Source organism: Cupressus sempervirens, chromosome 7 (assembly GCF_028749045.1).
Source record: "Cupressus sempervirens isolate cs-2001-9-10 chromosome 7, ASM2874904v1, whole genome shotgun sequence".
NCBI classification, from domain to species: Eukaryota; Viridiplantae; Streptophyta; class Pinopsida; order Cupressales; family Cupressaceae; genus Cupressus; species Cupressus sempervirens.
This window is the reverse complement of record NC_143124.1, coordinates 177,238,728-177,259,705: the sequence shown is the minus strand read 5'-3', so window position 1 is coordinate 177,259,705 and position 20,978 is coordinate 177,238,728.

Genomic DNA, 20,978 nt, shown 5'->3' with positions numbered 1-20,978 from the left:
CAAAGAAAGCTGCCACACCATCACCTCAAAAGCCAACAACATGAGCAACAACAAGGGCCTCCACTCAAAAGGCCAAAGAGGAAGTTACAAAGAAGGAACAAATCAATGAAACATAGGCAGAGCTGAGGAAAAGAAGAAGATATGTGGCTCAACCTGATATTGATGAAGAAGACCAATCTGAAAAGGTAAGCCACTCTTCACTTGATACCTTATGTAAAATGATTGGAAATGGCGACTTAAGTAATTTAAATAAAGTTGATTTCAATAAATTTACTAAAGAAGAACAGAATAAGATAGAAGAAAAAATTTATGGAATGATGGCACAGTTCAAGTACACTCCACTTGAACTAGATGGACAATTGCCAAAAGAACTGTCAAAAATTGTAGAAGACAGATGTCATTTCTGTTTGAAAATGGAGAAGGAGATGAAGGAATCAACTCTAGCAAGTGTATTGCTGGATTTGACTAAGGAAAAAGTAAAGAATGCAGTCAAAAGGCACAATAATAGGTTTACACCTAAATACAGGGCATTCTTCATACTCCAAAACAGGATGGAAGAAATTGTTCAAAGAATAATGAAATCATGGAAAAACTTGTACAAAATGATTAAAGATTTTCTTGAAGAAGAATACAAGGAAGAAGCTGCTGTACCAATAGAGGAGAGGAGAAAAAGGAAAGAAGATGAAGAAAAGAAAAGAGAAGAAGAAAGGAAAGAAGAAGAACAAAAGAAAAGAGAAGAAGAGAAGAAGGAAGAAGAGAAGAAGGAAGAAGAAAAGAAATATGGAGAGGAGGAAGAGACACAAAAATAGGATATAATGGGAATAGCTGAGCAAGAGCAGCAACCAAATCAGAGTGTGCAAGACACACAATTACCACCCCCTAGCCCTCCTCAAGAATCAATTTCACCTACAGAAACTGTAACTATTACTGATGTTCTTGATACTTCTGATTAGAATATCAATCCATTAACTGCAGAAGATCTTAAAAGAATTCTTGACCAATCTACCCAACAAGCAATATTATGTGTAGATCCAGTATTGGTCAGTATGGATGAACTACAAAAACTAGTAGAAAGTACAGTCAAAGATAAGGTGAATCCACAAGAACCACCTTCTATCATCTCTACAACTACTAGTAGTCAATTTCAAATGCCAACAAGCATAGTTGATGTTGCAATATAGAAGCCAAGTGCAACTGTAGAAAAAGGAACGGAACAAACAGGACAGACTATTACATCTGATCCTATAGAACAAACACAAGGTGCACTTCCCAAGATTACAATAATTGATCATGGTAGACAGAAGGAGGAGAAAATAGTGAAAACCCCTAAAGAACAGGAGGCAATACAAACATTAATAGATTTGCCTACCTTGGGAACTCCTTCACACCAACCATTGCAAATATTTATACCAACATCTAGTACTACCAGAGTTGCAAGGGTACTTCACTATGGAGACCCTAAATTAGATGAGGAGATAATCATACTAGGCTATGACTCAAAAACAATAACCATTGATCAAATCAATGAGGTGTAGGAAGCACTGAATAGGAGGAAAAGACAAGAGATACTCAGGAAGGAGTATAAACAAAAGAAAACACTATATTAAATTAAGGACATCTTTATGGATGCCTTCAGTTTGCAATCACCAGATGAGTCAAAGAATATCACTGAGCAATTATCAGATATTATTGACCAGGTGACAAATGAAGACCTAGAAACAAATGCAAAACTTATGGAATGGTCAGAGAGAAAATTCCAAGGAAAAGTAAATGAACAAATATCAAGTCAAATTGCACTTTCACAGGTTGAATTAGAAAATCTCATTGACAAAGTGAAAAAGGTACTTGAGAATATATTCTCATTGTACAAAAAGCTGTGTGATTTTTCATACTTCACACAAGAGACAGACCAAAAGATACTAAGCTTGGAAAGAAATTTAAACATTTCAAGCATGCAACTACCAAATGATCCAGTGCAAAGTGAGAAGCATTTTTCTCAATCGCTTCACACTCATAAAGAAATAGTCGTATTAACAGCAGATGAGGCTAATATCAAGGCCAAACTAATATAGCTCCAGTCCTCCATCACCCCACATTTAGAAGTACTCCATAAAGAGCAATTATATTCTGAAATTGTTCTCAAGAAAGACCCAAATCTTTCTACTTCAGAAGGACTTATTCATCTTGTTGCCGAGACTGCCATCCAATATAAGTCACTGGAAATTGCTTTGAACAATTGGGATGTAACTCTCGGGATGATTATGGAAGTAAACATCACATTTTTGGCTAAATATGGTCTTAACCTTTAAACATTCTTTGACATAAGTGTCAAAAAAGGGGGAGAAAAGAGACATAATAGGGGGAGATACAGATATTATGAGATGAATTAATGGGGGAGAAAAGATACAAAGGAGAAACTTGATATACAGATAAGGCACAATCAACTCAGGGGGAGTTACAAAATTTTTTGAGGTATATATTGTAAGATTGTAAGTTACAAATTTTGATCAAGTTTTCTTTAAGCTTTGTATATACCAATCAGATTTGTCAATGTACTCATAAGGTTAGTTAAGTGTTTTTTTCACTCATGTCAAAGGGGGAGATTTTTAACCTCATAATGGTTTTTGACACTTGAGTACCAATACACTTACCTACTTTCTATATTGGAGCTGAGTACACCATGCATGCCGAGCCACAACAAATGCCGAGTTAGGAAAGACTTCAGGTGCCGAGTGATCTTCATGTGCCGAGAAGTTTTCAAATGCCAAGTGAAGATTAGATACTGAGTGAAGTGTAAGTGCTGAGTAACATAAGGTGCCGAGTGTTAAAAAGTGCTAAGTAACATAAGGTGCCGAGTGTTAACAAGTGCCAAGTAACATAAGGTGCCGAGTGATACAGTTTTGTTTAGTGCCAAGCTATCCAAGAAATAGCATGTGCCGAGTATTAGAAATACTTTAGGAGCTGAGTAACTCATAATATTAGCATAAGAGTTTGTAATTGCACAAACTATGATGCAAACAATTTTTGTAGCTAACATAAGGTAAATCTTGAAGAATTTAATGATAAGATTGAATCTTTTATTTTTCCTATTCAATCTACATGCAGCCAATAAGAAAAATGATGAAGGCATGCAACCAATAGAAGAAGTGCAAATAATAAGCAGAAAATGAAGATTGAATATGGATTGTAGATCCATACATAACCCTAAATTCTCAAATGTCTTTATAAGGAAGACAAAATTTCATTGTAAAAAAGAGTGGACATACAAGGGTGCACAAGGAAATCTATTTTCTGAAGTGAGGGTTATTAGATCTCAAAAGGATCAAGATCAGAGAAAGTGGAACAGGTGCCTGCATTCAATAATCAAGGATTGTAATCTATCAGGTTCATTATACCTAATACTTTCTAGCAATTGTATTAGAATGAAAATCCTATGGTGATAGGTTAACTTAACAGCTACTTCGTAGATCCTTTAATTAGATGATTAAATCCTTTAATAGGGTGACACTTCATGTAAAGTGTTTTTAAAGCCTCCAATCAGGTCACTATCAATACAGTGCAAAGTCTTTAACAGGGCAAGCCTTTAATAGGGCAAACCATCAGAAGTGGTTGAACAATATTGCTGCAGTAATTTTTGTGGGTATCATCCCCACCCCAATTTTACCTTCTTATTCCTGGAGTTTTTTTGGGTTACCAAATTCTAGTGTTATGAGTTGTTGATGCATGTCTTAGTTTCATGTTTACTTGATGTATATACATGCATGCAATTTACTTTCAGTTAAAATTTTTATTGGTTAAAGTGTGATACTTCTGATTCACCCCCCCCTTCTCATAAGTATTCTTTCCATATTTGAATATTCCAACAAAAGTAATGGCTCCAAGAGGTAAAAACTAGAAATTTGATCTCCATATGGACATACCAAAAAATTTATACATAACTAGGTGTGGAATAGGGATCCATTCATCCTTGTCTATTATTGTACCCTTTCAAGTCTGCGATAGTCAGCATTAGATGGCTTGAATAGGACTTGGAAGGCATTGAGAGGTGTCCAAAAAATAAGTGCAAGCTTGGGTTTTCTTGGTAAAAGTTAGGAATATAAATGATCAGTAGTGGATCACTAAAAAATGGCATATGGGACACCCCACATGAACAACCAATAACCTTCGAGCATATAATGAATCTTGACTGGCTCAAGCCTCATCCAATGTTGACAAGAAGATAAAGGAAATAAAAATAGCATGTGATTAAACATAGAAAACCAAGGTGTTCACAAATGTCTAGAAACTATTTGACAAAAAAAGCCAACAATATATGAACATGTAGAGCTATCATCATCATTCAATCAAGATCACAAGATTCATAAGGTTGGAGGATGGTTTGTGACTCTAGTAGATAGCTATCTTGAGACATGACAAGCTATTTTTGGAAATCATAAATCATATTAAAGCATCATCATCTTGATATGATTTGATCCCAAGACTCAATTAGCATGGAGAATCTGAAGGTGTGAATTGTAAAGGTTTTTGCAATGGATGCATATCGATACAATGAGTCAAGGCGACACTAAATTCCTTGAATGCTACCTCAAATTGTTATGGTTCAATACACATATGGTAGCATCTACATAACTAAAAGGTGTGATGGGCATGTATTTGAATAAAAACATCAGCATAGGATACCACCATGAGGAATAACATGGGAAATCAAGGAAAGAAATGGTTTAGATATGAAGGCACATTGAATGCAAAAGACTAAGAAAATGCAAACACATGGAAATATGAGTTGATTGGCAAACATTATAGTCCATGATGTGTTCATCAACTCTTGTTGTCATTCCCGCAAAAAGTTTGGTCAATTATGAATTCTTTATAGAATTGGCATAAATCATGACTTTTCATCCACTTCTGGACTCTTAGCCTAATTCTATGATAATCAAACACATCTTAAACTCAAGCATTTTCTCTTCTATTAAGTTCATGTTGTCCAAATAAAGATGTTGATGAGGTGTCAAGAAATAAAAGATGGTCACAAATTCTAGAATACTCTTGGGAAGCTAGAAAGGTTCATTGAGGATATGATTCATCTTTTAGATTTATATCAATCCCAATTCAATTCTGTGGCTCTAAACATTAAAGATTATTTCCCTAAATTGAAAGGAGATATTAGGTATCAAAAAATTGAATTTTTAGGAGGCTAAAATGTTTACAAATAAAATAGGGTAAAAGCACAAACTTGTCTCACCCTCTTACAAAGGAAAAGGCTAACAAAAGTATAACTGTTCACCTTCAATGACATAAAATTGGTATTATTATTTAGAATTTGAAAATGAGGTAAGCTAATGAAATGTGTAGAAATGAATGAAATTTAGGATTATAATTTATGTATATACGATGTGTAACTAAGAGGGGAGGGGTGAATCAGTTACTACTAAAACAAATCCCAGATCCCTTAGATTTCAGTATAGAAATGCAAACTAAAAACTAAATAATGCTAAAGCTCGGTTAACACACATAAAATGTTTTAACTCGGTAATAGCTGAATTAGCTTGGTAAACACACATAAAATGTTGTAACTTGGTAATAACTGAATTAGCTCGGTAAATACTTAACATATAAACTTTTAGATGTTCTTTGTGATTACATTATTTTAACTAAGTTGCAAACATACAAAAGAGATTTCCACCTTGTTAGAGGATTTGCAAATAACTATTAAGCCAACTCTATTAAGGGATTTAGATCATTGCTACAATGGTTAGAAAGTAACAATGAGATTACCTAATTTTAATACAACTGATTTGTTGATTACAAATCTTTATTTTAGCTTGTACTTAATCCTTCTTGATCAAATATAGCTTTGCTACTCCAAAAAGATATTCTACTTATCCTTCAAATTTGCTTCCGCTTCTCATCATTCAATCTTCAATAACATCTTCATACTTTCTCACACACTTTAAAATTACAACTTGACCTTATACTTATATCTTCCACTTTGTTAATAATTAATATTCATCACCTTAGTTGGTTGGAATTAATAGATAAATCAATTAAGCTTAATATGCCAAAATAAGAAAATTCTTCTTTAGTCAACCCAGCTCGGTAGAAAATAACTCAAAAATGATCTCCTTCGTTAACCAACAGAAGCTTGATTAACATTGCAATCTCATGAAAATCCTTTGGAAACTGAGTGAGCTTAGTTAGCACTGGTTCCATCCAAATTTCCTTCATTAACCAAGTGAGCTCGGTTAACACTCACTTTTTGTATCTTTTCATTTGATGCCCAAGTTAACTTGATAGACATTGCCTTCTGAACTAGGAAAACATAGGAGAGCTTGGTAGACACAAAAAACTGTCTTCACTACCTGAGTGAGCTTGACATATACTGACTAATAATGATTATGATATTTTTGTAACATCAAAGACAATACATAATAAATCAATTGTATCCAAAAATCTCCTTCTTTGAAATTGATGGCAACACAACATGTCATAGCAAAATGAAATTTTGGATCTAGACTTGAGAACTCACTTTATCAGTATGAGCTCTTCCTTTTACTAGATTCTAACTATAAAAATTGCTACCAAGTTCATTTAGAAATTTCTCCATCTTTCAGTAAACTTCTTTAAAAAAATTCTCCCTCTTTGGCAACACATGCCAAAGACAATAGTTCTGTAAATACCAATGTACCTTAAGTATTAATTCATTTGTAATATTCCCTTTGCTAATCCTGCACCAACTGATTGATCTTCAATAGGTTCTAGTTGATGCATCACTAAACTTCATTTAGTGAATTTCAAATAGGGGGATGACTACTATCTTACCTCTTAGATACAAAAATGAATCCTTAGGTAATGGCTTGGTGAATATGTCTGCAATCTATTCCTTTGTATTCACGTATTCCAATTTGACTTCTTTATCATGCACTAATTCTCTTAAGAATGATATTTAATAGCAATGTATTTTGTTTTGGAATGCATTACTGGATTCTTTGATATATTGATTACATTTATGTTATCATAATATATGACTACTAGATCTTTGATCTCTACCTTAATTCCTTCCAATAGTTGTTTGAACCAAACAATGTTAGAACAATTAACTCCTGCTGCTACATATTCTACCTCTACTTTAGATTGAGATGTTCATTTTTTCTTCTTACTTGTCCAAGATACCAATCTTTTACCAAGAAAGAATTCTCCACCAGTAGTGCTTTTTCTGTCATCAATACTTCCTACCTAGTTAGCATCAGTAAATAGTTTTAAGTCTAAATTGCCTCCATATTTATACCATAAACCATAGTCTTCAGTACCCTTCAAATATCTCAGGATTCTCTTGATTGCAATGATGTGATTTTCCTTAAGATTTGCTGAGAATCTTGCCACTATTCCAACTACTAGAGCAATTTTAGGTCTTGTGTGTACTACATACTATAATTTTCCAATCATTGATCTATATGTGGTCTACTCTAATTATTTGGAATAATCATTTTTGGAAAGCTTATGTCCAGTAGACATAGGGGTTCCAACTAGTCTTGAATCTTCCATTATAAATTTCTTTAGTATCTCCTTGATATTCTTAGATTAAATGATTTAGATACCATTTTTGTTCTACTGTATCTGCAATCCAACAAAAAAATTTATTTCACCAAACATGGATATCTCAAATTATTTACTCATTTCTTTTGAAAATGCTTTATTAAAGTCACCATTTCTTGTAAATTGAGTATCATCAACATATATTTTTGCCAACACAATCTTCTTGTCTGGTCCTTCCTTGATATATAGCCTACTATTATCATTTGTCCTTGGGTAGTCCCATGGTAATGGTTCCCACTTTTTGGCCAAGTTTGACACTAAAATAGATTTTTTTAACAAAAACTTCATTTTCAAATACATATTACTAAAAAACCATAGAGAATTTGATGATGATGTAAACTAGTGTTTTTTAGCATTTTCTATCTAGTTTCTAATGATATTTTTAAATTTTTTTAATAATTTCATTTGAAGTCCATTTTTTCATCTCCTTTGAGAAGTGGTTTATATGAAAATTGACATTTTCAAAAAGTGATGGGTATTTTGATCCACGTAACTTTTTTTTAAAATTTGATAATTACAAAATTCTTTCAAGGCTAGAATAGTAACATCGATATCTAACACATTTTTTTGGTTTTGTTCAATTTCATAAAAAAATGAAGGTTTTATTTAGTGTCAAAGTGATAGTAACTATAATTTAGACATAGGTTGCTTTTGATCAATATAACTTGACTTTTATTTATCGAAATAACATTTTCCTTGATTTGCTAGAAAGCTAACACATATAGCTTTGATGTTCATTTTTTAAAAAAAAAATTATTCTTCATTTTTGTATTTTTCCCAAAGCTTTGAATTGAGGTTTCTAAAATGATTAAAAAACCTATACTTACTAAAACTAAAACTATAACATCATAATCAAAACAATATATGCTAAAAATATATTCATTAGAAAGCATATTGAAAGGAGAATATTTTTCCAAGTTTAGTTTAAAAATTTAGACCTATTTGGTGCTTGTTTGAGCCCTCCAAATGGCAAAAAAAGGATGAATTTTATATAAACTAGACAAAAGTTTCATTTTTCGAGGCTTCGTGCGAAGACATCTTCATTCAAAGTGCTTCACTTGTAGCAACTTTGAACGAAGCTACAAAGTGGGAAACCACTTTTAAATTGGTGTCGTCGACTTCGCTCGAAGCCTCGGCTACTTGACTTCGAGTGAAGTGCCATGTGCACTTCGCTCAAAGCCTTTACTTCGCGCAAAGTCATTGAAATTTGGTTTCTCGACTTTCCATCCAATTCCTTCACGATGGAAAGTGGGAACCAGTTGCGTGGGACTACCCACTTTGAAAGCCAATTTGTACCAAGTAATTATGAAGTCTTTCATACCGACTGGGACCTTTCTTGAGACCATATAATGCTTTATGTAATTTGCAGACCATGTCCTTTTTGCTAGGATCTAGAAAACCTTCTAGTTGTTAAATGTAGACTTCCCCATCAAAAGTTCCATTCAAGAATGCAGATTTAACATCTATTTGATATACCTTAAATCCTCTATTTATTATATATGCTATTAATGTTCTAACACCTTCTAGTCTTGCCATAGGACCAAAGGCCTCACCATATTCAATGCCTTCTTCTTGAGAATAACCTTTTCACACCAATCTTATTTTGTTTCTTGAAACTTTTACATCTTCATTTAGCTTATTTCTAAATACCCACTTTGTACCAATTATATTTTTATCCTTGGGTCTAGGAACAAGAGTTTAAGTTTCATTTTTTTTTCTATCTTCTCTATCTCTTCATTCATTGCTTCAATCCAACTTTAATTTTTTAGATCATTCTTAACACATCTAGGTTCAAATTCAGCAAGTAAACATGTACCTTTTAATTTGCCTCTTGTCATTATTTTATCTAATTTGTCTCCAATGATTTGATCAAGTGCATGATTCCTTTTGATATATCTTCCTAACATAGGCTCTTTGGTTTTTGAATGAGTTCCACCATCTTCATCTTGAGTTTTAGTTTCAAGCTCGAGTCCTTCAATTTGTGACTCGAGTCCACTAGGCTCGATTTGAACTAGCTCGGTAGCCTCTGATTGTGACTTGGTTCCTACAGACTATAACTCAGGTTGCACTATCTACAACTTGGTAGCTATTGGGGTCTCAGGAGGTGAAGCTTCCTTTCTTTTAGATAGATTTGGCAGGGTATCAAGTTCATAGTTAACAAATCTCTTATAATCTTATGGTTGCTTGTTGCTTTCTTCTTCACTCTTTTCTACAAACTCATAAATTCTGACATGTGCACTTTCTATAATTTTATGAGGAGAAAAATTCAAACATTTGTATGCTTTACTTCTATAGGAGTATCCTAGAAATATGCCTTCATCACCTTTTACATCAAATTTGTCTTTTCTATATTCTTTCAATACATAACATTTGCTACCAAATACTTTCAAGTAACTTACATTAGGTTTGTAGCCATACCATAAGTGATAAGGTGTTATGTTTGAATCTTTCTTCAATTGTACTCCATTCAAGGTATGAACTGCACTACTAATAGCTTCCTTCTAGTATTTGAGAGCAAGCTACTTTTCAACCATTAGGGTTCTTGCACAATCCATGATAGATCTATTTCTTCTTTCAACTATACCATTCTCTTGTGGTGTATCAAGGGCTGATACTTGTCTTTTGATTCCTCTTTTAACATAGAAATTATTTAATTCATTAGAGATGAATTCACCACCTCTATTTGATCTTAAGCATTTCAATCTCTTTCAAGTTTCCTTTTCTACTCTTGCCAGATACCACTTGAATTTTTGAAAGGCTTTTGATTTTTCTTTTAGATACATTACTGTCATCATTCTAGAATAGTCATCAACAAAAAGAATGAAATTTTTTTTTTCACTATAACTTTCTATTTCAATAGGTCCACGAAAATATCTACAAACAATTTCCAAGACTTCTTCTGACTGATAGTTTTCTCTTTTGAAGCTAGTCTTTCCCATCTTACCAATTTGATAATTCTTGCATAGAATCATGTCAGGCTTCTTCAAACTAGGAATACTTGTTACTCTTCTATATTTTTTTATCTTAATTAGATTGTCAAAGTTCACATGACACAACCTTTTGTGTCATATCCAACTTTCTTCTACTTGAGCAATAAAACATGAATAATTATTGAGATCAAGATAAAATAGATTACCTTTTGTTTGCTTGCCAGATCCAACTATATTTCCTTTTCCATCCAGTAGTTTGGCCTATCCATTCATGAATTCTACCTTGAATCTAATTTTATTCAACTATGCCACACTTAGTAGATTATGCTTTAGTCCTTCAACCCAATAGGAATTATTACACATAATTTCTTTAGTCAATGAAATACATCCTTTTTATTTTATGTTACAAGGTTCATTGTTTCCAAATCTCACACTACCTCCATCATAATATTACATGTGCTCAAAATTTTTTTTTTCTCCAATCATATGATGTGAATAGTCACTATCAATAATCCAATATCATTTTCTCTAACATGAGAGATAAGTGCCATCTTATCTCCTTCATCATCATATTCATCTTTCATAGAAATATATACCATTTCATCTTCACTATTATCAAAATCTTTAACTATAAAACAATATTTCTTACTTTTGTCCTTATAGTTCTTGTAGTTCTTGGAGTCCTTCTTGCCTTTATGCTTATTACTTTTATTTTCATCTTTGATTTCCTTATTTGGACACCTAGTGGCAATGTGACCAACTTCTTCACAAGAAAAGTAGATTAGAGGAACTTTACCTTTGTACTTTCCTCTTCCTATGGAATACTTCTTTGCAAGTATGGCTTCAAAATCTTCAAGATCATTTTTAAAACTTTCTTCTGATGTTCCTTCTTCTTTACTTCCTGATTGACTGGACTTTGATTTCTTACACTTTTCTTTGAGTGAGAGTTTAGCTTTAAATGTAGAATCAATATTCTTTGAAGTAGGAACATAGTTATCATACTTATCTAGCTCAAAAGCTATTAGTCTTCCTACTAGAGCATCCAAGCCTACTTTATTATTTGGATCACATCTCATTTCTTGAATAGAAGACACTCTAATTGCATAAATAGGAAGAAGAGTTTTAAGAACTTTACTTACAATAGTTTTCTCCTTAATGCGTCCTCTAGATGCTTTGATTGTACTTACACTGGCCTTGATTCTTTCCACATATTTTGCAATGTTTTCATCTTCTCTCATTCTCATTTGATCAAAATGTCCTCTAAGGCTTTCTACTTTGGCTCTTCTTACATTTTCCTCTCCTCCATAGATATCTTTTAGTTTGGTCCACAATTCATGAGTAGTTTTACAATCCTTTAACTCATGAAATTCAACATAACTAAGAGTAGATGCAATATCAATCATCATGATATTATGATTCTTCTTTTTAGTAATATCTCCAACTGATAATGTTCTAGTGAGAGTTTTGTATTTAGTATCAGTATAATTGTGACCTAAATCATTGATAGTAGCTAGATGTAACCTCATAAGTCCTTGCCATGCTACAAAATTGTCTTTTTTCATCTTGGGAATCTCTCTCTTTTGTAACACATCCTGATCTTTAGCTTAGGTCCTTGAAACCTTCTTTGCAAGCACTAAAATCTCTGATACCAATTGTTGGAAATATAAGAGAATTAACTGAGAGGGGAGGTTTGAATAAGTTACTACTAAAATAAATCCCAAATACCTTAGATGTTAGTACAGAAATGCAAACTGAATATTGAATACTACTGAAGCTTAAGAAACACACATAAAATGTCGTAGCCCGGTAATAACTAAATTAGCTCGATAAATGCTTAACATATAAATTTTTAGATGTTTTTTGTGATTACCATTACTTTAATTGAGTTGCAAACATATTAAAAAAATAAAATGAACACATTTGACACCAGGATTTAATGTGGAAACCTAATTTGGGAAAAACCACCAATTGTGACTAGTTACAGTTTTCATTCTTCTAAAGTGAGCCCTGTTAGGAGCCAACCCTATTAAAGGTTACAAAAAAAAGTATTAGGTGTAACCCTATCATAGGATTTAATCACCCTATTAGGAGTGGCCTTGTTAGAGGTCTTTAGACAATTCAATAGAATTGCCACCTTGTTAGAGGATTTCTAAATAGCTATTACAAAAAATCTGTTAAGAGATTTAGATCACTACTACAATGGTTAAAGAGTAACAGTGAGATGACTTTATTTGAATGTAACTAATTTTTTGGTTATATATCTTTACTATTGCTTGTACTTGATCCTTCCTGATTGAATATAGCTTTGCTACTCCATAAAGATATTATGCTAATTCTTTAAATTTGCGTCATCTTCTCATCATTAAATCTTCAAGATACTTTCTCACACACTTTGAAATCAAAACTTGACCTTATACTTATATCTTCCACTTTGTTAAGGAATAGGTAATATTCATCAACTTAGTTGGTTGGAATCAATAGATAAATCAATTAAGCTTAATATGCTAAAATAAGAAAATAATTCTTTAGCCAACCCAACTTAGTAGAAACTAACTTAGAAATTATTTCCTTTATTAACCAACAGAAGCTCGGTTAACACTGCAAACTCATAAAAATCCTTTGGCAACTGAGTGAGCTTAGTTAGCACTGGTTCCATCAAATTTTCCTTCATTAACTAAGTGAGCTCAATTAATACTCACTTTTTGCATCTTTTCTTTTGATGCCCAAGTGAACTTGGTAGAGACTACCTTCTAAACTAGGAAAACATAAGAGTACTCAGTAGACACAGAAAACTATCTTCACTACCTAAGTGAGCTTGACATATACTGACTGATAATGATTATGAACTTTGTGTAACACCAAAGATAATACACAATTAATCAATTCTATTTAATTATTGTAAAATTAGATTGAGAGTCCATAAGTGAATGCAAAGTCATGATTTATGCAAATTCTATAAAGAATTCATAATTGACCAAGCTTTCTATGGGAACGAAAATAAGAGTTGATCACACATCATGGACTATAATCTCCACTAATCAATTCATAATTCTATGTGTTTGCATTGTGCCTTTGTATCTAAACCATTTCTTTCCTTCATCTCCCATGTTATTTCTCATGGTGGTATCCTATGTCAATTTATTTTATCAAATACATGCCCATCACACTCTTCAGTTATGTAGATGCTACCATATGTGTATAGATCCATAATAATTTGAGGTAGCATTCAAGGAATTTAGTGTCATATTGACTCATTGTATCAATATGATTCCATTGCAAAAACCTCTCCAATTCACACCTTCAGTTTCTCCATGCTAATAGAGTCTTAGGATCAAATCATATCAGGATGATGAATCTTTAATATGATTTTTGATTTCCCAAAATAGCTTGTTGTGTCTCAAGCTAGCTATCTACTGGAGTCACAAACCATCCTCCAACCTTATGTATCTTGTGATCTTGATCAATTGATGATGATAACTTTGCATGTTCATATATTGTTGGGTTTTTTTGTCAAACAACTTCCAGACATTTGCAAACACCCCAGGTTCCTATGTTTAATCATGGGCTATTTTTATTGCTTCCATATTCTTGTCAACACTGGCTGAGGCTCAGGCCAACTTATATATGTTTTCTTAGGCATTTATGATAAACTTATAAAGATTCATTGTATGCTCGAAGTTTATTGACTATTCATGTGGGGTGGCTCATATGCCATTTTTTAGTGATCCACTACTAATCATTTATATTCCCACCTTCTACCAAGAAAACTTGAGCTCACACTTATTTTTTGGACACCTCTCAATGCCTTCCAAGTCAGGTTCGATCCATCTAGTGTAGACTATCACAAAGTTGAAAGTGTATAATGATAGACAAGGATGAAGGGATCCCTGTTCCTCACCTAGTTATGTATAAATTTTCTAGTATGTCCATATGGAGATCAAATTTCTAGTCTATAATTTTTGGAGCTGATACTTTCAATATCTATATTGAGATACTTCTAATCGATGCCTTTTTTCATTGTACTTATTGAATCTAGACAATTTGTCAAATAATTCAAATACATGTCAGTGTTCCAACCATGAGGATCAAGTCTTCCTAATGGTGATATCATTCACTAGCATGTAGTCCTACAATTTATTTGTGATGTTTATTCTTTTAATTCAAAAATTGATAAATGATCTCCTTAGGTGCCAAAACATTGTCTCTAGATATCATCGATGTAGAATGGAGGATGAATTGATCTTGAGAGATTTAACCATGCTTTATTTAGAACTTGAGCTTTGATTCTTTAAATACATGGTGTGATTGTGTGGATGCCTCAATTTTCAAGCAAGTGCAAACATACACACTTGATATGAGAGTGGTCATGTGTTCTCTTTGAGTTTATGTGATTGCATATAGAAGCAGACCTCGCATTGATTTCTTTAGTGTTCATTGGTCTTCATACTTTGATGATTAAAGTAGAATCATGAATTAATATGTGCTTTAATGAATACTATCTCACACTGATTATACCAAAGATAGACTTATGTTCAAACCCGACCTAGGAATAATTGAATATTGATAGAGTTGGGTACTTTATTTCAAACAATTGACCTCCATTAACTTATCCCAATGTACCAGCTTGTTATGGGCATTATGATAAGATTTTTCTTATTCCTTATATAACTCTAGCAAGATAACTTTGCAAACATCAACTTCAGCCTCTCATCCCATTCCCAACTTCATTAGTGACTTAGTTGCAAAGTCAAACATAAATTCTAAATCAAAAAAAGAGGGCAACCTTTAAAGCTTCCAATTTGAAAACCATGAAGACTTTGGGCAATCCGGTCATGATGCTTCTAAAATTACAACTGATTAGATAAGATGTGACTCAACACCATACTATCAAATCACGAAGAACTAGCCCATTAATTGTTCTTTTTAGAAGCTGAAGTGAAGGACTTATACCTTACAATATGTATTTGAACTATAGATCTAAATTTACAAATTGAATCTTGAAACTAAATCAACATCTAGGATTCACACTTTGAGTCTGACAATTGCATACATCAAAAACATTAGAAACTAAACTTTAGCTTGCATTGTTGAACCACTTCAAACCACTTTGAACTACTTTGAACCTTAGTTCGAAGTAGTTAAAGAATCTACACTAAAATTTTAAATACTAGGTCTATATTTGGTATCAACACTACTAAATTGTCCTTTAATCTTATTATTCTTCTTAACTTAATTATTTTATGCTAAACATATAAATTCTTCTCCCTCCACTCCTTTATTTTCCAATTTATCAGCTTCTTAATTCCCTTCATGATAAATATGTTGTATTCTAATCTCCTCAAATTGATCTATAAGATTAAGTCCACTTTCTAGTTTAGCATTTAATTTCCAATTTAGTGTTTGTCACTTTCTAATTGCATTTAGGATAATTTATGAATCATCTTCAATAATTAACTTTTTTTTATGCTAAATTTTAATTATTCTTTTAATGCTTCCAATTCAGCTCTATTGTTAGTTACATTACCTATTGGTTTAGCTCATTTTAATATCCAATCTCCATTTTCTGATGTAAATATGCAGCTCAATCCCGCTTTCCCAGGATTCCCCTAGAAGCTCCATCAATGTTTAATTTCTTCCATCCTATCAAAGGTGCTACCCATTTACATTCTTTCGTAGCTATATTATCCTTTTTCGGATAAAGTAAGGGAGGATTAATCTAATGAAGATAATTTTTCCTCATATTCTCATCTCATGTTGAGAATGTACCTTCTACCTTGGGTGTGTTCTTGATATGACAATTCATAACTTCTGTGATGGCTGCCTCAATTTTATTAAAAAAGGTTATCTTACTAAGTTCTAAATTTTGAAATATTCATCTATTTCTTTCCTTCCATATTTGTCACATAATGATTGTAGGTGTAATATTCCATAATTTCTTATAGATGCTTATCCTATTCTTAATTGGCCAACCCCTAAGAAATCCCTTGATATCTTGAGGTAAAGGGGAAGTCAAATTCAATTTATTCTTAACCCAATACTAAGAATCTTGCACAAAGGGACACTTAAACAAAATATGCTCTATATCTTCGGAATCATTTTTGCATAGACTGCATTTGGATGGTCCTTCAAATCCCATTTTAGAGAATCTATTAGCTATAAGAATCTAATTTTGAATTACCACCTAAACTAAGATACCATCCTTAGGTAGGCATGTTGAATCCCAAAATAAACGTAAAGGTATAACAATATTATTCCATCTTTGTGAGTTAATTATAAGATCATATCCTAGCTTAACTATGTATATTTTGTCATTAGATGCTCCCCAGATGAGTTTATTTGCTCGATTATTGTGATTCATAGATCTATCCTTAAGGATAATTTCAGTGATCGTTTATCTATACTTGGAATATTAATATTATCCAAAGATTTCCATACCCAAGTCTCGGTCTCATCAATCCTGATAAGTGTTTTGGCATCAGAAACCTTGGGTCCCCAAATATCAATAATGAAATTGACGTTGTTTCTAGATATTCTAGAATTAATAATCAAGGGTTGACCATCCCATGAATCATCCCAAAATAATACCTCATGACCTCTATCTAATTCCAATTTTCTGAACCTCTTGATGGATTTTTTATTCTAAGGAGAGAGGAAGGATCTAATAGATTACGATATTTATTATAAAGTATTTTTGCCCATTTTTTGAAATCTTTTTCCTTATATAAGTGTTATACTAGCTTTTCTCCTAATGCCTCATTCTATCAACTAAGATTTTTTTATGCCCAATCCTCCTTTATTCTTAAGCCTACATATCTTATCGCATCCTATTAGTGCTTGTTTCTTTTTCTCTTATTTTCCACTCCAGAAATTAATTCTAGGTTTTCCTTCCAATTTTCTATTAACATTATTCTGTAGCAGAAGGCAAGATAGAGGATAAGTAGGAATAGTTGACAAAATAGATTTATTTTTTGTTCTTCTCCTAGCTTTAGTTAGCCATTTTCCTTTCCATGATTCTATTTTTTTTTCTACTCTTTCTAATATATTGTCCCAAACTTTTTTACTCCTAACTCCCACTTCTAAGTATATCCCTAAATATTTACATGGAAAATTACTCTTTTTGTATCCCATATAATTGCATATATATTCCTCCATGTTCCTTGGTGTGTTTAAAAAGAAAATTTCTAATTTTTCTTCATTAATCTTTTGTCCTAATGCTGCTGAATAATCCAATATAATTTATTTAAAATCTTTCATTTCTTCCTTCATACTACTTCATGGATGAATGGTATCATCAACAAACTGCTAATGGGTGATGTTTGGAACATTCTCAGTGATAGTAATGTCTTTAATTGATCCTACACCTTGTACCTTTTGAAGAGCTCTACCAAATGCTTCTGCCATAATTATAAAAAGAAAAGGTGACATGGGGTCTCCTTGTCAGATATCCCTTGAAATCTTGAAGAAGCCTTCAAGAGTACCATTAATAAGTAGTGAGATTTTTGGAGTAGATATATAGTTAAAAATTATATTTATCCATTGTTTGGAAAATCCAAACCTTTCCAAGCATTTACATAAAAACCTCCAATCTACTACATCATATGCTTTTTGTATATCTAACTTCATAAACATACAAGTTTCTTTTTTTTTAACTATTGAATGTATAGTTTCCTGAATGATGTATATTCCATCGAGAATTGATCTACCAGGTATAAACCTAGTTTGTTCTTCTAAGATAATTTTTAGAAGCAAAGTTTTAATCCTATTTGCTATTTCCTTAGAATAAATTTTATATATTGTATTACATAATGTTGTGGGGCAAAAATCTGTTGGTGACTCTGTTTCAGCTTTTTTTGGTATTAATGCTAAAAAGGTATGATTAATTTTAGTTAAGATTGATCTCCAATTTCTAGCTTCCTTGATTGCTTTCCATAATTATTTCCCTAATATTTTCCAGCAGTTTTGGAAGAAAAAGGGTTGAAAACCATCAGGCCCTAGAGATTTATCTCGCCTAAGTTAAAAAGAGCTAATTTGATTTCTTCTTTTGTAAAAGGTTTATTGAGCTCCTTGTCAAATTCTATGATAACGTTAGGTATATAATTTAGCATAATTTTTTATTTAGTTAAATTGGATGAGTAATAATTGTTTAGTAGATTATCATAATATGTGACGAATGTTTGAGCAATTTTTTTTGGATTATCAATAGCACTGCCATTATTATCTTTAATTTGACTAATAGTTTTAAAAGCTTTGTTGCATATTGTACTATTGTGAAAGAATTTTGTGTTTTTGTCTCCTTGTGCTAACCATTTTACCCTTAACTTTTGTCTCCAAAAGACTTCTTCTTTTGCTAAAATGTCTTCTTGTATGATTAATACTTCATTTTCTTTAATGTATTTTTCATTGTCCATACCAAATTTAATGATTCTATTATTTTATTTTTTAAGATCTTCTTCATTATTCATTTTTTCTTAGAATATATTATTGAAATGTATTTTATTCCATTTTTTGTATGTATTCTTTGAGCATTTTAAGTTTTGATACAAAACAATACATCTTTGATCCTATAAACTTGCCTTAATTACACCATTGTTTAATATTCTCCATGAATGTTTTATCTAAGAACGACATCTTTTCACATTTGAAAGAATTCCTATTAGGTTTTATAGGTTTTGTTAACTCAATTTTAATAGGATAATGATTTGATCCTACAATATGCTGAATTGAGGCAGTGATTGTGAAATCCACTTCCGCTGGTTCTCCTTTAAAAAGGAATCTGTCCAATTTTTCTACAATATAACTAAAGTCTTTTATTTTATTATTCCATGTGAATACTCCATTACTAGTTGGTATTTCTATCAATTTATTAACCTTGACCCATTCTTTGAATTCTACTATGTTTCTTGTTAAAATTTGGGAGCTTCCAAATTTTTCTTTGACGTCAAGTATGGCATTGAAGTCCTCAGCTATGATCATGTTTGTCATAGGATATGGCTCCATAAAGGCAGATATATCATTCCAAAATTTCTGTTTGTTTGAAGTTTTTATTGGGCCATAAACATTGACTAGAATGAATTGGAGATTATGCTTAATGCTTGAAACCATACTCCCCGTCTAGCTACTTTTTCATATTATAATTTTTATGTTTGTTGTCCTAGTATTCCAAATGATTTCCATTCCACTTGATGCTCTTTCTGATTCCTTCATTTTTGCATTCCATCTACCTAGTCTTTTTCTTAGCTTTTCCCCTTCTTCTTTGTTAAGCTTGGTTTCTTGTATCATAATTATATCTGATTCAAAGAGTGGTAGGTTATGTTTTAACACTTTTTGTTTCCTAGGAGCATTCAAGGCCCTAGTCTTCCATGTTATGATCCTCATTGCTCTTCAGGAAGGCACTTCCCTTTCCCAGAGTTAAGAACCTCAAATATCTTTTTTTGTTCATTGGCTTGACCATCTGCTTCTCTTAATTCTTTAAGTGATTTTAGTCCTCTTTTCAATTTTGATTTACCACATTTTGAAGTTCTAAATCCTTCCTAGTTGATTGAAATACCTAAATTATCTATGCTTATATGGTTATTGTTTTCTTTTGTAGTTCCTTCTTTATCTTCTTCCTCATTTATTAAATGTTCTAATATCTGCTCTGTTATTTAATTTTCTACTACATCTGTATTTGTATCCTTTTTTCATATTTTTAGGGTCTTGTTTAGTACCCCAAATGCCTCCCAGTTCTATGAAACTTCAATAAGTTTAGTCTCTATAATAGGATCTTCTTGATTATACATTTTAGTGTCATTTAAGAAAGCTTCAACTTCTGGAGGTGTATATGAGCAATGCTAGTATGCTAATAGAAACCAAATTTAAATAAAGCTTCTACAAACTAAACAAAATTCATAAACTTCAAGATAGACTAAGATGAACTCTCAATTGAGAATATGAGCCATTAATGGGCTCTCTCAATAAGAAGCTCTCTTGTTGAGTAGCTTTGTCTAAATAGATAGGATGTATGCTCAAGCTTATGCTTCAAAAAGGGCTTCAAATGGAGTTGGAATTTGGGTGTGAGTGTATGGTTTTGATGTAAAATGGCTTCTCAAAATGGAATTATGACTTTACTTCATGGATTGTGTTAAAATGACTTGGGAGAGGATTCAATTTATAGGCAAGAGGCTTGAGGGATTGAGGGCTAAGATGCAAGGATGGAAAAAAGCTCATGGAGGGCTCAGATTGCATGAGAAGAGAGCACATGGATTGTGCTTCCTTACAGCCAATCAAGGAGTGACACATGTCACATGGTGAGAGGATGGAGGAAAGGGGAAGGATGAGTCAACAAAAGAGTCTCAAGGGATAAAATCTTCATAAAGACCCTCATAATGACTTGTAAGAGCAATAAAATGGCTTGGAAGAGTCATTTATGGCCTAGTGGGCTTCATAAAGTTTTATGGTTGAGATATTTTGAGGGTG